The sequence below is a fragment of the Schistocerca cancellata genome, chromosome 6 (assembly GCF_023864275.1).
Source record: "Schistocerca cancellata isolate TAMUIC-IGC-003103 chromosome 6, iqSchCanc2.1, whole genome shotgun sequence".
NCBI lineage: Eukaryota > Metazoa > Arthropoda > Insecta > Orthoptera > Acrididae > Schistocerca > Schistocerca cancellata.
Window position 1 is genome coordinate 487,458,488 of NC_064631.1, and position 16,225 is coordinate 487,474,712.

A 16,225-nucleotide genomic window follows, 5' to 3' on the forward strand; every position below is an offset into this window, starting at 1 on the left:
GATTCACCATTGTCGCGTCGCGTATAAGTTTGTGCGTTGCCAAAAACATTGGCTGTTGGCGACATAGTTTCATGTTCAAGATGTTTGCTGCTCTGTGCTAAACCCTTTTCCAAGTCGGATATCCGTTTGGTAATATTCACTTGCCACTGCGGAATATCCTCACTGAGTATTTGTTTGATGGTTTGCGCGTCGTTCTGTACTTGACTATTTACTGCGGTACTGAACGATTCGGAATCTCTATCTGCCATGGCTGCTTGTACCTTACAATTAATATTTTTGTCGATCTCGCTCTCCTTTGCTTCTAGCCATGAGTTCAATTCGGTTTCAAGTTTAGTCGCTTGTTCGTTTCACTTCTGCTCTACAAGCTGTGTGGAATCTTATTTCTAGTTTTTCTAATCGGTTGGCCAAGACACCTATCTCGTCTACAATGTTAGTGTTTGCTACTTGCAGGTTGTTGACCAGTACAGTCAACTCCTGCACGGCCTTAGGTATCGACTCATAATTCTGTTTCATACAGGCAATCTCTTTTTCATAATTTCTAACGATTGCACAAGTTGCTGGTCCCGCTCAGCTTGCTGCCGATCCCGCTCAGCCTGCTGGCCAAGAAACTTTTCCTCTAGCTGGCGATCCCGCTCAGCTTGCTGGGCAAGGAAATTTTCTGCTAACTGGCGATCTCGCTCAGCTTGCTGTGCGAGAAAGACCTCAATTTTTTCGTTCTTTTCAGCTTGTTGTTGCGCAGATTTTGACTGGTAATACAGCACGTGCGCTAATATTGCCTGAAGTGAATACCCACCAGGCAGATTACCACTCTCTGGTTCCTGCTTATCTGGGGGTGGTGCAATTTCTTTATCTACATCTCCTTGAGCACTGGTGGGCGGTGGCACCACTTCCTGTGCCCCTGCCCCCACATTTTCGCATGGTATATCCTCAAAGAGAGTACTTGTACTGCTTAATGCACCCGTTTCTACATTTCCTGCACTAACTAATGGCTGTCCCTCAGTATCCATATTGCTCGGACGTTGACTACGCAATTTAACCATGTTCATAAATTACCTACTCGAACACAGAATCTCACAGTTTTACCACATGCATATAAAATATGGTAATTTATCTACAATACGCTGCACACTAAAAATTACTATCTACACTCAATTTTGCTCTGTCATAAACACTAATGTCAAACTACGCACACCACTAGCGATATGAGATCACTTCACTGGAATTAAGCTTCTACAAACAGGACAACTACACTGTAGTCTTACCTTTAGTTTATCTGATTTCGGGGTTCGGCTGCCCCCGGATTATGTAGTCGCTACAGTTTCTTAGTACTATCAGGATCGTTTCCTCTGACTCGCTTGCAGTGGTGCGTTTTTTCATGAAAGAATTTTTGTACATTCATTAATGCATGGCATTAATCATGAGACACATACATACATTTATCACTAAATACATATATGTAGTTATATAACAATAGACAATGAAAGAAAACACACAAAACAGTTATTATTTTCGTGGCCACTGCAAATTCGGGCCCGCCCTTTGGGCGACAGTTTCGCTGGCCCTTTACTATTTGCTTTGTTTTATTATTACTCACGTAACAACTAATATAAGAGATAAAATATGTTGCTACGAAAAGAGCCCCGAAATACCTTTTAGTGATGCTGTGCTGTGACTTTCTTTGGATCATTAATTTTCAATAAAACAAAATAGATTATATTCTTATTGTTCTGGATCTGACTTTCTATTAAAGGAACATTTTTTTTCGTTACTGTAACTCGCTGTAAAGTTCACATATCTTCCTTACTTTATAGTTATTGAAAAGGTTAATGAAAATTATTCGTTATCAATACTGATGTTACAGCACGCAATGATTGTTCAACATCAAAATTTTGCAGTGGATTTTTGTTAACAGTAAAAGACCAATAATTACCACGACTAACACGAGAACATGAGACTATTGTCATAGAAAAATATGTTTTTAGTATAAGGTTTGCCAGACCAGAACTACGCACAGCAAGATTTCTTTTATGTTATGGAGGTAAATTATCTTTTTGCACTGTTAATAATATATTATCAGCAGCCTGCGTCAACCTGTAAAACACATCGTAAAATCTGCTGCTCTGCTCTGCAATTCCGGAAGCTGAAAGAAATAATTTTAGTTCACTATTACCTGCCCACTTCTTTGCGGTATGATTGATTTCATTTAATGCAGTTTGAATGCGCCGCGGCAGCGGCTCGTTCGTTCGTAGCGCAGCTCTGCACCACGAATGATATTTAAATAACTGAAAATGTCTTGAAGGGATGGGATAAAATACCAGGCAAGCTTATTACAAATCATAATGCAAGGTTTCACTAAGTAACTCTATTCAAAATATTTAAACAAATCAAGTTATTACACACCTTTCCAAGGCTATGTCTAATGGCGTCCCTCTCACAATCTTGACAAAAGAATGCTACACAAGCGTACAATATAATGTCACAGGCTCTTCCTACTCACGTAACTACAAGAAGACGACAGAGAAATTAATTTTCGTTCTGTACTATTTATACTAGTCACATATTCTCAGTTGACTAATTTTTGTTTATATTCGATAAAAATATATAATCTTGTGCATATTCTAGACCTTTTTTGTGAGGGGGTATCGTAATAAGCTAGGAATTTTTGGGATTCTTAATTGTAGAAGTCTACAATAACACTTGACTTTTATATATGTTTATGTCTCTTTTCAATTGTAAAGTACCTTACTTATGAAATTTCCTGGCAGATTAAAACTGTGTGCCGGACTGAGACTCGAACTCGGGACCTTTGCCTTTCACGGGCAAGTGCTCTACCAACTGAGCTACCCTAGCACGAATCACGCCCCGTCCTCACAACTTTACTTCTGCCAGTACCTCGTCTCCTATCTTCCAACCTTTACAGAAGCTCTCCTGCGAACCTTGCAGAACTAGCACTCCTGAAAGAAAGGATATTGCGGAGACATGGCTTAGCCACAGCTTGGGGGATGTTTCCAAAATGAGATTTTTCACTCTGCAGCGGAGTGTGCGCTGAGATGAAACTTTCTGGCAGATTAAAACTGTGTGCCAGACCGAGACTCGAACTCGGGACCCTTGCCTTTCGCGGGCAAAAGCTCTAACAACTGAGCTACCCAAACATGGCTCGCGCCCCGTCCTCACAGCTTTGTCTCCGCAATATCCTTTCTTTCAGGAGTGCTAGTTCTACATGTTTCGCAGGAGAGCTTCTGTAACGTTTGGAAGGTAGGAGACGAGGTACTGCCAGAAGTAACGCTGTGAGGACGGGGCGTGAGTCGTGCTTGGGTAGCTAAGTTTTTAGACCACTTGCCCACGAAAGGGAAGGGTCCCAAGTTCGAATCTCGGTCCGGCACACAGTTCTAATCTGCCAGGAAGTTTCATATCAGCGCACACTCCGCTGCAGAGGGAAAGTCTCATTCTGGAAACATCCCCCAGGCTGTGGCTAAGCCATGTCTCTGCAATATCCTTTCTTTTAGGAGTGCTAGTTCTGCAAGGTTCGCAGGAGAGCTTCTGTAAAGTTTGGAAGGTAGGAGACGAGGTACTGACAGAAGTAATGCTGTGAGGACGGGGCGTTTGTCGTGCTTGGGTAGCTCAGTTGGTAGAGCACTTGCCCGCGAATGGCAGAGGTCACGAGTTCGAGTCTCGGTCCAGCACACAGTTTTAATCTGCCAGGAACTTCATATCAGCACACACTCCGCTGCAGAGTGAAAATCTCATTCTACCTTACTCATGTTTTTCGACATTTAATAAGTTAATTGCCCACCTTGGGTTTTTATATATTTTACCAATTACGTGTCGGTATTTTCATACACTACCAAGTTACACCATGAAAATTAGTTTATCTATAAATGTCGATAAGAATACATAAAATAACCTCATTTTCATTTCTGTTTTGTAAAATCAATTTTTACATCAGTCACAAGAAATATTAACTACTTTTTTGTTAATTTAACAATCGATATAATCGAAATCATGTCAAATTAATGATGTGGTATAGTTTTGAAATTTTGAAAATTGCGTAATTTATCTTGTTACTTACATACATACCTTTCACTTTGACAATAACTGCAATGATTGAATATATATATATATATATATATATATATATATATATGAGAATGATAAATTATTCATTTGAGTCATCGATTTTTCTAGAACGTTCCAGACCAAATCATAAGTGGTAAACATAGTAATTTTGGCACCAAAGGCGTCACTTTGGGTAGGTAGTCACCAGTACTCCGACCTTACTCGCTTTCTGCACATAACTCTTTGCTATCATGACTATGAAGAAAGAGATATTATGCATGAAGGCTACTATGTAGTGTGTAACATTATTTGTAATGGAAATTGTTTCTGATTTGTGAAGTGTTAACTGAATTTGGAGAACTGCTAATAAAAGTAATCACCAACACTTCAGTCATTGTTGTTTAAAGACCTGGGATCTATTTTTTTTATAACAAGGTTATTCAGCCATCGCTGACACTAAGTACAAGTTAAGTAAAAACTTTCCATTTGTGATAAAAATTTCCCCTGCAACTAGTTACTACAAATATTGCTGTAATACTGCTTGATATTTAAAAGCAATATATTTTGAATGATATACATCCTCACTGTGTTAAGGGGTGCTTTAGACACTAAACAGCACAGTGCAACAGTATCAATGCAAATTGCGTCATTTGATGACCAAGGAGCATTGGGAGTCAAGGCCCATACCAATTTCAATGTTTGCATGACATTCTATTAGCTACAGCAATTCTGGCCTTACTTTCTGAATAACTCTCATAATTACCTCAGCATAAACTGATTTAATTCACTTCCAGTAAGAACCATTACATTTGTTTTACTTTTGGTTCTAAAAACTATTTATTACATTCAGCTGCTCTTCCAAGTCTTTTGCATCTCTGACAAAATTACAATATCATTGACAAGCCTTAAAGTTTTTATTTCTTCTTCTTAAACTTCAACACCCTTCCCAAATTTCTCCTTGGTTTCCTTTACTGCTTGCTCAATATACCGACTGAATAGCCTGGACAGGCTACAGTGCTGTCTCACTCTCTTCTCAACAATACTCGTATTTCATGTTCTTAGACTCTTATAACTGCTTGTCTGGCTACTGTACAACTAGCTGATAATTTTTTACCCCCTCTATTACATCCCTTCTACCTTCTTTAAAACATCAAAACATAATTTCCAATCAACATTATCAAAAGTTTTCTCTAAACTTATCAATGTAGGATAACCTTTTTTAATCTGTCTTCTGAGTTAAATAGTGGGATCAGAATTGCTTCATATGTTTCTACAATTCTTAGGTACACAAACTGATCTTTTCTGAGGACAGCTCTTGCCAGTCCTTCCATCCTTTTGAAGTTATTCATGTTTGTATTCTTCTACCACGATTTATTAAACTGATAGTTCAGTAACAGGCCTATTTGCACTCGTCAGTACCTGCCTTCTTAGGAACTGAAATGACTACACTCTTTTTGAAGCAGATGGTATTTCACCTGAATATATCTTGCACTCCATGTGGAACAATTTTCTTATGGGTGGTTCTTACAAAAGTGTTAAATCTGATGCACTGTTGTCTACTTTAGATGCCTCTTGTTGACTATGCCTTTCAGAGCTCTGTCAAACTCTTCTCTTAGCACTACATCTCTCATTTCTTCATTGTCTAATTCCTCTTCTCTTTCCATAATATTGTCTACAAGTCTCTTTCCTATATACTGTTCAGCCAGAACATTATGACCACTGACCTACTGTCGATATAAACCCATAGAGGTGATAGCAGCCTTATCTGGCGAAGAATGACAGCTAGTCAGACACACGTTTGTTACCTGTGGTATCACTGAGCATGCTGTTCTTATGTAGAATGGGGAAGACGCACGATCTATCTTGGTTTGACAAAGTTAACATGTTTCGATTTTTGAAAACTTGTCATAAAACTTACAATGTGAGATCATTGTTTAGAAAGTACTTTTTTTTAAATTGAAGTTTTTAAAAGATAATTTCTTATATTAAAAATAGTAAAACCACAAGATTCAATAAAAACAACATGTGCCATCATGTCTGTCCCTGTAGCAGTGCCCCTTTGCTTCCTAGTTCTGCTCAGTACATATTGGCATAAATTGGTAGCCTTTCTCACAATGACATCGTGTTTTCAACTGCAATCAGCTGCAAAGTTCAAACAGTTGCATTTTAGTTGCATGGTGAACAGGGGCCAAACATTAATTAATTAAATGTTTAGTGATGAATGACGATGAGGATGGTGCATTGGAATCATGTACAATTCCGACTTACCGAAAATTTAGGAAAAAAAGGAATGTAATGTGACATGAGACAAGGAGTTAGATATTTAGTAAATACTTTAGATGTCATTTCTATTCCATTCATTGAGTAACTGTGAAGAACCACATGTGATATGTAACTACACGAAATGTTATATTACATCTAAATTTGTTTGAAGGCAAATAACAATGGCTGAGGCAGTTGTCCCGTTAGACTGGGATATCTGGCAGCAAGGACGCCGAACGTTTGTAGTCGTCCTCTCTACTGATGTTGTCAGTCTGCTTAAAAGTTTCAATCGCCTCTCGAATTTTGCATTAAAGCGTCCACGGCTCTTTCGCCAGCACATGGGCTTCCTGGAAAAAGATGGTGAGTCATGGTGGTGTTCCGCTAGGGCCAATTTGTTATGCTGTGTTAATTACATAGCGTTCGTGCTCTGCTACGTCTGTGCTAACTGGTCTCTCTGCCTCTCATATGTAGACAATTCCGCACTCACAACGTTGTTCATATACTCCTGCAGTATTTAGCTCGTTGAATGCAACCTTGGAGGAGCCTACCATATTGTAGATTCTGTGGCTGCTGTGAAAAACGGTTTCAAACCTCGTCGGCGGAGGACTTACCCTAGCCGTTCACTGACGCCCTTCACATATTCTGAGAGCACTAGCGGAATCTTCTCTTCATTGCCCTCTATGTTATTGTCATAACCAATGGTGCAAAAGTGTACTGTAGCTCATAGATTCTAATTTGCTTATCCAGTAGACAAGGGCAGTCAGCATGAGCAGAACTGAATACTTCTGAGCTGGGAGATAGTGGCTCTCCACGTACAGATACCGATTTATGTGTGTTTGCTTCCATTACACTTTGTGTACCAGAGTAACATCCACAATTCTATATACCTCCACATCCAAAAAATGGTAATGCATCGTTGTTTTCGGTTTCATGGGTAAACTGCATATTCCTATGCAGGCTGTTTAGATGCTGAAGGAAACTTTCCAACTCCACCTCCCCACGTGGCCAGAAAATGAATGTGTATCTGCATACCGTAGTCAGGAACGGGGATGTAACGGTAACAACATCAATACAGATAATGACTACAAACTTTCAGCGTCCTGGCTACCAGCTATCACAGTATAACGAGCTACGAATGCTCACAGGACAGATGCATCACTGGGAACAGATGCGACAGTCCAAACAAACAGCTACAAAGGAACTGTAAACGCATTTCTGTGCACACCTAGGAGAAAACATGCCCACCAGAAGCCAAGTGCTGATATGCAGACTGTCTCTAGTCACTGACAAGCCGGCTAGCTCACGAATAGCTCCTTTCCTACCCTCCCCCTTTCTTTCATGACTAGCCTATCATATTTTAGAGCCAATAACGTCTCAAAAATATGGCGTATTGACACTGTTTGGCTGCAATAAACAGAGCCGCTTTCCTCCACCAAAAACCAATCTTGCCCCGAGGAAGGCCGTTGTAATACGATCTGAACGTGGTTTTAAATTTTTAATTCAAGTATTTTATACCATGACGTGGTAAAACACCAACAAGAATGTTAATCTTCAGATTGTAGAGCTTGTCTGGAAGCAGTTCTGCGTCGTGTTCCAATATATATGACGTTGCATCTGACGTGTATATTTCAGATTTGTAGTAATTCTTCCCATATTAAGAGCCCCAGGAACTATGAATGTTGTTGATTAGATTAGATTAGATTAGATTTAACACCAAATACGGTAACTCTATATAGTTCTAGTAGATTTCTGACGTTTAGCTCCTATTATGCCCTCATTCAAGTTGATTTGACAATTCAATGACTTCCTGCTGTCTGTATGCCACCCGCCACCAATTAGTAATTCTATGGCGAGATGTGATGTTAAGTATTTTGATATGGAAATTCCTCAATTTACGCTGAAAATTGGTTATTTTGCACAGTCATTCCCATTTTTTAAAAAGCTAACAGTAAATCTCCTATGTTTTCTGACCTCTGTAGAAACGATACTACTTTGCTCATGGCATTTCGATGTCTGACTTAGAAATCTTGTGGAAATCTCTGGGCCCACCTGCTGTCAAACGAGTATGGTCACAGAAACCTTTCGAAGTTACAGTAGCAAAGTTCTTTGATTTCATTAAGTACATCTCTTATTATAAAATAACACACATTAAAGGATGGATTCTACGTTTAGCGTCACAAATTCGAAATGTGTCAGTGTCAGCAGGATCAATCTCTTCATTGGCTTGTGAATGGGTATGAATCCAGCCACTCAGTGCTGCTGTTCTGCTGTTTGCAATCCTCTGTCGCTGGCGCACCAAAGTGCATGATTCACAATTTTTTTACAGAGCGCAGCCGCTTTCATTGCGTGATCCCTGTTCGGTTTCTGACAAGACTCTTGAGTCATGTTCCCTCCTTCAGATGGAGTAGCAGCTTGTGCTGTGTCGCTGGTGTTCGCTAGAGTCATACACCACCATTTGGTGCTGCACCCCGTTGGTCATGAAATGTGCTGTACAAGTGTGGTGTAGACCATTATCCTCGTGGAAAGTATTATACTTTCCTGTCAGATTTATTTGCTGCGTATTTGCAGTTACGATTAAAATTGAAAATAAATATTGCAGTGATTCTTCAGTTTATCCTGGCGCATTTGTTGATAGGGCAGTTCACAGCTGTATTGCTGGTTCAAAGAGTCCATTAGGCACAATATTTCGGCGATCAGACAAGTCGCCATCGTCATATGCGCTGACGAACTGAGCTTCTGAGGGCACGTGGCCAACTTATACACACCTTCCCGCGAGGCGTTTCCTTAGATTAGATTAGATTAGTTTTCCGTATCATACATCCGTGCTGAGGAGATCCTCGTGGATGTGGAACATGTCAGTTTTTTTAAGCTGAAATAACAATACTAATAGTATGAGTATATACAATACATCATTTTTAAGCTGAAATAACAATACTAATAGTATGAGTATATACATCATTTGTTTCTATTAAAAAATTCGTCAATGGAGTGGAAGGAGTTGGCCACTAGTAAGTCTTTCAGGCTCCTTTTAAACTTATCTTTATTTGTAACTAAATTTTTTATGTTTGCTGGCAAATTATTGAAGATGAGTGTTCCTGAGTAGTGGACCCCTTTTTGAACAAAAAGTAATTGCTTTTAGCCAGTCAGGAAATGTCCCAGTTTTAATTGACTGGTTACACAAGTAACTTAGAATTGTACTAAACTCACAAGAACATACCTTAATTAACTTTGTTGACATTTCATCGTAGCCACTAGATTGCTTTATTTTTAAAGATTTTATTATGGAAGTTATTTCTTTTGGTGAAGTGAGTGACATATTCATGTACCTCAAGCTATTCATAAAGGCTCATTTCAGATATTCAAAGGCATTATTTACTGATACTGACAATCCCATTCTATCAGTAATGGATATAAAGTACTTGTTAAATAGATTTGCCACACTATGCACATCGGTTACTAATGTGTCATCTACCCTTAATGCTGTTTGCTCCTGTTCCTTTCTGGTTCTACCAGTCTCCTCCTTCACTATATCCCATACTGTTTTTATTTTGTTGCCCGACATTGCTGTCTTCTTCTCGTAGTGCATTTGTTTAGTAGTCTGAATTACTTTTTTTAATATTTTACAGTATTCCCTGTATTTAGCTAAATCATCAGCATTGGAACTATTCTTGGTCGACAGATAGATGTTCCTTTTTGTCTTACAGAAAAGCTTTATTCCTTGTGTAATCCATGGTTTTATGATAGACTTCTGTTTAATTTGAGTAACTTTTAGAGGAAAACAGTTTTCAAACATGATACTGACATTGCTCATGAATGTGTTATATTTTTCACTCATGTCATGAGCACTATAAACATCTTTCCAGTTCATATCTTTGAGCAGTTTTCTAAAACACTCAATTTTTGGTTGATTGGCTACTCTCATGTACTCAGATTCAGCAGTCTTGATAATCTGCTTCGAGTTTACATTTAAAACAAGGAGCTGCATATCATGATCTGATAGTCCATTTATTACAGGTTTCATGATATGATTTTGTTCCTTTGATTTGTCTATAAAAATGTTATCAATGGCTGTCCTTGAGGATTTAGTGATCCTAGTTGGAAAGTTTACAGTGTGAGTTAGATTGAAAGACAACATTACTAACTGCAGTAAATGTTTACTGGAAGATTGCATTAGAAAATCTGTATTAAAGTCACCAGGAATCAAAATTTCTTTGTTTCTTCCTGTTAAATAATCCAAAAGAGCTTCTAGATGATTTATGAATAGATTATAATTTCCTGCAGGTGCTCGATAAATAGTTACTATTATATAGGATCTGTTATGGAACTCTACTTCTGTTGTACATGCTTCTAGATGCTGCTCTAAACAGAATTGATTAATGTCAATGTTCTTGAATTTGTGGCAGTTTTTAATAAATGTGGCAACTACTCCTCCATCCATATCTACTCTGCAGAAGTAGGAAGCTAGCTTAAATCCTGAAATGTCTAACATATCTATACCAGTGGTCACTTGATGTTCAGAGAAGCAGATTATGTCAATTTGGTTAGATGAATTCATATCTCTGTGGTCTACACCCGTGTCTGTGCATCAGCAGTCGCGTAGACGCTAGCATCGGCGTCTGTGGTGGCGTTGATGAAGGTGCTCTGTGCACTCTGGTCAATAGATCGTTTTATTTGCTGAGAGGCTTCTTAATTAAACTCAGTGCTGGTTCCCAACCCCTGCTAAGATTATAGCTGCAACATCGGCTGATCAGATCGACCCTGGTACAAATTTCTATGCTCTCTATAACGATGCTGTCCCAGAATTTGGAAGTCTATGCCAAGATCTTGGCATGCTCGTAGTCCATCAAATGATTCTCAGAGAAATAATGCTCTGTGATCGTTGACTTGGGATACATCAGACAGGTGTGGAGACTGAGGCAGAATGGAGATTATCATTCCTGGACGTCATAGTCCAGAGAAGAAACAATGGCACATTTGGCTAGGGTATGTATCAGAAGAAAATGTACACTGATCTGTCTTTGCATGCAGACAGCTGCCAGGACCCTACAGAGAGGAATGGGGTACCAAAGGCACTAGTACAAGGACTGAGTACCATCTCAGAAGCAGAGAGTCTTCCTCGGGAGCTGGAACATCTCAAAACCATATTCCGAGAAAACCAGTACTCAGAATGGCAGATTAGGCGCGCTCTCCTCCCACCACAACAAGATAACCTGTGAAGAAGGAAGAAGTCAAGGAGGAAGAGGCTGCCACTGTCTTTATACCATACACTGACGCACTATCGGGAAAAATCGAATACATAGAGAAGAAGCAATGAGTAAAAGCTGTCTTTTACCTGCCCAGTAAAACACGAGCATAATTAGAAAGCATCAAAAATGAGCTCTGTTTGCAACAGGCCAGTGTAAACCAGATTCCGTGTCAATGTGGAAAGACATATATTGGACAGAGAGTGGAGAGGATCAGAGGCACATTCAAATGAGTCCACAGCTCGTGGTGTAGTGGCTAGCGTTGCTGCCTCTGGTTCAAAGGGTCCCAGGTTCGATTCCCGACTGGGTTGAAGTTCTATGTAAATTAATGTCGGGTTGTAGAAGTGTAAATCTTGTCATACTGGGAGATCTGAAACTCGACACTTTACAAGATGGTCAGGAAAGCAAACGTTTTACAGATTGTATTCTGCCTTATGAGTCTAAAGATCTAAAGAATAGCTCACACACATAGTAGATCAGTTGATCACTTTATCACAAATTATGACCACATCACCTCAACAGACGTAATAAATGGTCATCTCTCAGATCATTTAGACCAAACACTAGTGCTAAAATGTAATACCAAATTCAAACCAAGAAAAATGTACGCGCACAGGCGAATACTTATCTGAAAACAACACTGCTACACTAACGCATAGTTTAAGGCAGGAATCAGTTATTACTACCATTGAGATCAACAATAAATGGAAAATGTTCACAGAAATCCTTACATTAAAAACATCGAGTATCCAGAAAAACCAACACTTACAATCAAAACCTGTGCCATTACATTTTAAAACAGAAGATCTGAAAGAAAAAGTTGAAAATGTGTACAATTTACATGGACTGACTAACTTAGATCTACATAAATAACTCTATAAGCAGTACAAATATAAGTCAGGAGATTAAAAGCAGAATGAATCAGCCAACAGATATGAGGTTCTGATAATGTTTCAAACACTTGCTGGTCAGTTGTAAATAAAACCAGAAACAATGAAACAGAAACTAAAATTAATAATGTACAGTTAACTGTGAATAATGATGATATATCTGATCCCCTTCTAGTCAGCAATATTTTTAATAATTACTTCATAGATACTGTCGAAAATGATGTCTCTATGAAACAAGATATACAGCACACTCTTTGAATCCAGTAACAAACAGAACTGCAGTACATTCCCCTCATTAAGTACATATCACATTCTACAGCTTATTGATAGCCTCAGAAATAAAATATCAGCAGGATTAGATGAAATTTCTCCGTATCTATTGAAGAAAATGCAAACATGAACTAATGAAACCCCAAGTTCATCTAATAAACTATGTTCTCAAAGAAGGTGCGTTCCTTGACAAATTGAAACAGTCCGTAGTGAAACTAATACACAAAAGGGGGAAAGAAAGCATGTACAGAACTACACATCCATTGTCCTAAACTTAACTTTTAGCACACTGGTAGAGAAAATAATTTTAAAAAGAATCCTGGAACATTAAGACAATGCAGAAATATTAGGAGATTTCCAGGATGGTTTCAGAAGAGGTCGAAGTACCACATCAGCAGCAGTACAATTTGTACCTTATGTACTTGAAAAAATTAACGAAAAATCACTAGCAGCAGGAGTATTTTTGGACCACTCAAGAGGTTTTGATAGAAGACATCATGACATGATCCTATCAAAAATTGTGAAGAATGGTGTCAGTGGAAAACTCATGCAATTGTTAGAGACGTATTTAAAGGGTAGACAGCAGTGCATGGAGATTATATACTCTAATGGGGAAATACTGGAGAGGAGAAGGTCAAGTATAAGAAATATACACTTTGGTGTTCCCCGGGGTTTCCATTTTAGGTCCAGTCCTATTCATATTGTATGTAAGTGATTTCCCAAATTCTCTTGACAGTAAGCAGTTGGACATTATGTATGCAGATGATACATCTGGTGTCTGTTGTGCACACAGTCAGCCCAGCTTAGTTGAAGAGATTTATAACTTTATTGAAAACGCAAGAGCTTACTTTGAAAGACACAATCTCAAAGTAAACATAGAAAACACAAATATTATTCATTTTAAACCAAGTAGTCCAATCAGACAGAATACTGTGATTGATAAAATTCTACCAAAAAGCTGTACAGATCGTAAATTCTTGGGCTTACACATAGATGATCGACGTTCATGGTAGCAGAAAGCTGATTATGTGTGGAAAAAAAGTAACACCCAGTCTATATCAATTAAGTAAATTATCAATATATCTTAATTCTAAAACCCTAAGGACTGTATATTATGGATCAGTGTACCCTTTCTTGTCTTATGGAGTAGTAGTGTCGGGTGGGACATGCCAAACAAATATGAAAAGGGTTTTCGTGCTGGAGAAGCGAGCCTTGAGGATCATAGAAAAAGTAAAACCAGGAACTTCTTGCAAATACCTACTCATTAGACAATATTCTCACAGTTTATGCCATGTATGTGCTAGAAACTATAATTCTAGCGAAAGAAGACACTAAGATCACAAACAGAAACTTAGATTTCACAACTATGAAAAAGACATTTAAAAGGCTTTCATACAGTTAACAAGGAGCTGTTTTTAGTCATTTAATTGGCAGGGGATACTTTTAAAAAGTGCATCAAGCAGTAGCTTCTCAAAAAATGACCTTATAGCTTGAATTTATAATGAACTGTGATGTAATAAGAAAAAATGTAAACAAAAAATTTGTAACTGTAAAATGTTTATTTTTAGCTTAAAATTCACTTGCATGTAAAATTACATCTTACAAGCAATAAATTGAAAATTTGTTGATCATGTGACCCAAAGCTCATTTCCTCCTGAAATATAGTCATGCGCTCATTCTTCATTTCGTTGTTCTTTTTGTGGTTGATATCAGCCGTTATTGTACGTCTGCATTATATATCTTTTTTGTAAATTGTTTCATTTCGTTATTTCTTTTGTTAAAATTTATAATATTGCAAAGGATAATGAAAGATTAATTGAAACAGTGAGGCAGCAGTCTCAATTGTATGACTTGGGTGATAGGAGGTACTCAAACACTATTAGGAAACAGACATTGTGGAACAAATGAAGAACGTGTTAGGTTTGCTTCCTAAACTTCTTAAACCTTCTTACTTTTATCTTGTAATTATTATGTGCCAGAAATGGATTTTCAATAGCACTTCTAAATTATATAACATCTACTACGTTCATAATGTGAATTTGTATACATTGCAGTATTTAATATTTAACAATGACATGGGTTGTAAGATTGGTGTAGCTCGAAGTACTGTTGGTAGAATCAAATTGATTAGTAAATGGAATTTATTTGAATGTTTCCACGCTTTTGTAATGTTTCACAAAGAAATTGATTGAAATCTTCAGGCACTGCATCAGTGACAAAATGCTTTTTTGTGAAATATACATAAAGTAACATATTAGAGTTGTTTGTTTCAATAATGTCTTGTAGCAGGCTCATATATTGTTAAGTGGCTCTTTGGATTGTGTGTGAAACAGTGTTACAACCATCAGTGGTCGATATTTATGTGGTTTTACTAACCAACCCCAATACAAATAAGGCACTTGAACTATTAAAAGCCAAATACAAAATATAAAGAAAACCTGTAAGTCTTGAAGGGAAAAGTATTGAATGAGATATGTTCATTACACAAAAATTTCTGCTGCACTGGCAACTAAACTGGACAGTAAGCAACCAATTTTTCATTGGGTGTGGTGACAGCTCATAACACATTGTTCCTTTTAGTATTTCTGGGTGCAGTTTGACGTAAAATATGAAAAATTAGTGCTCTGATATTCTAAAATATTTATAAAATGCAGATTCCACTTACTTGAGCTTCTTGTGGTGTGCGTAAAAGGCCTAATCTGTACCACATCATGACATTTTTTGGATCCACACATTTCTGTTGTTGTTTCACACTCCTGTATTCCTCATATAATATACAAGCTATGCCAGCAAGCTGCAAACCATACGAGTCTGATAAATGTCACATTTGAGAATCGTCTTATGATAATCGCAATTCTTACGAGAAAACAGTTGAGGAAACCCATGCAAGTTGAGATCACGTAACCTGAACTGACGTGATACAACAGACAGCATGAATACACCCTGACAGTATGGTGTCGTGACATGATGGTTCCATTACAGTCAGTGTGAACTGACCTTTATATGTACTTCAGTGCATCAAAAGCGAAAAATCGCAAATATTTCACAGCTGTTTTGCAGGTGTCAGGATCCTTTGCAACATATACTGATGTGCGCAGTAAGTCCATAACATTTTCAAACATTACATACACAAGGAAATATTTATACCCAGGGTTCAGTTCTCTGTCATGGCAGATGAAATTTCAACAGTGCCGACCTGAAAACACCAACGTCTAAAAGACAGTCGCCTTTGGTTTCTCCAGGGTTTGTTTTGAATATGATTCTGAGTTAAGTATTATTGCAGAAAAGTGAACTACAACGAGCTACTCTCCTATTTTTGCATATCTATTTTGTTACTTTAATTTGAAGTTAATTCATGTTCCGTAGAACAATTGCCGTAGAATTGTTAGGTCGGGGCTTTGGTGTGATGGGTGCTGTAGTTTTTTCCATGTGGGTGACTGTAGTGGCGTGGGAATAGGGGAAGTAAATGAGACTCATCAGTAGTTTTGTAGGATTTGTAGTAGA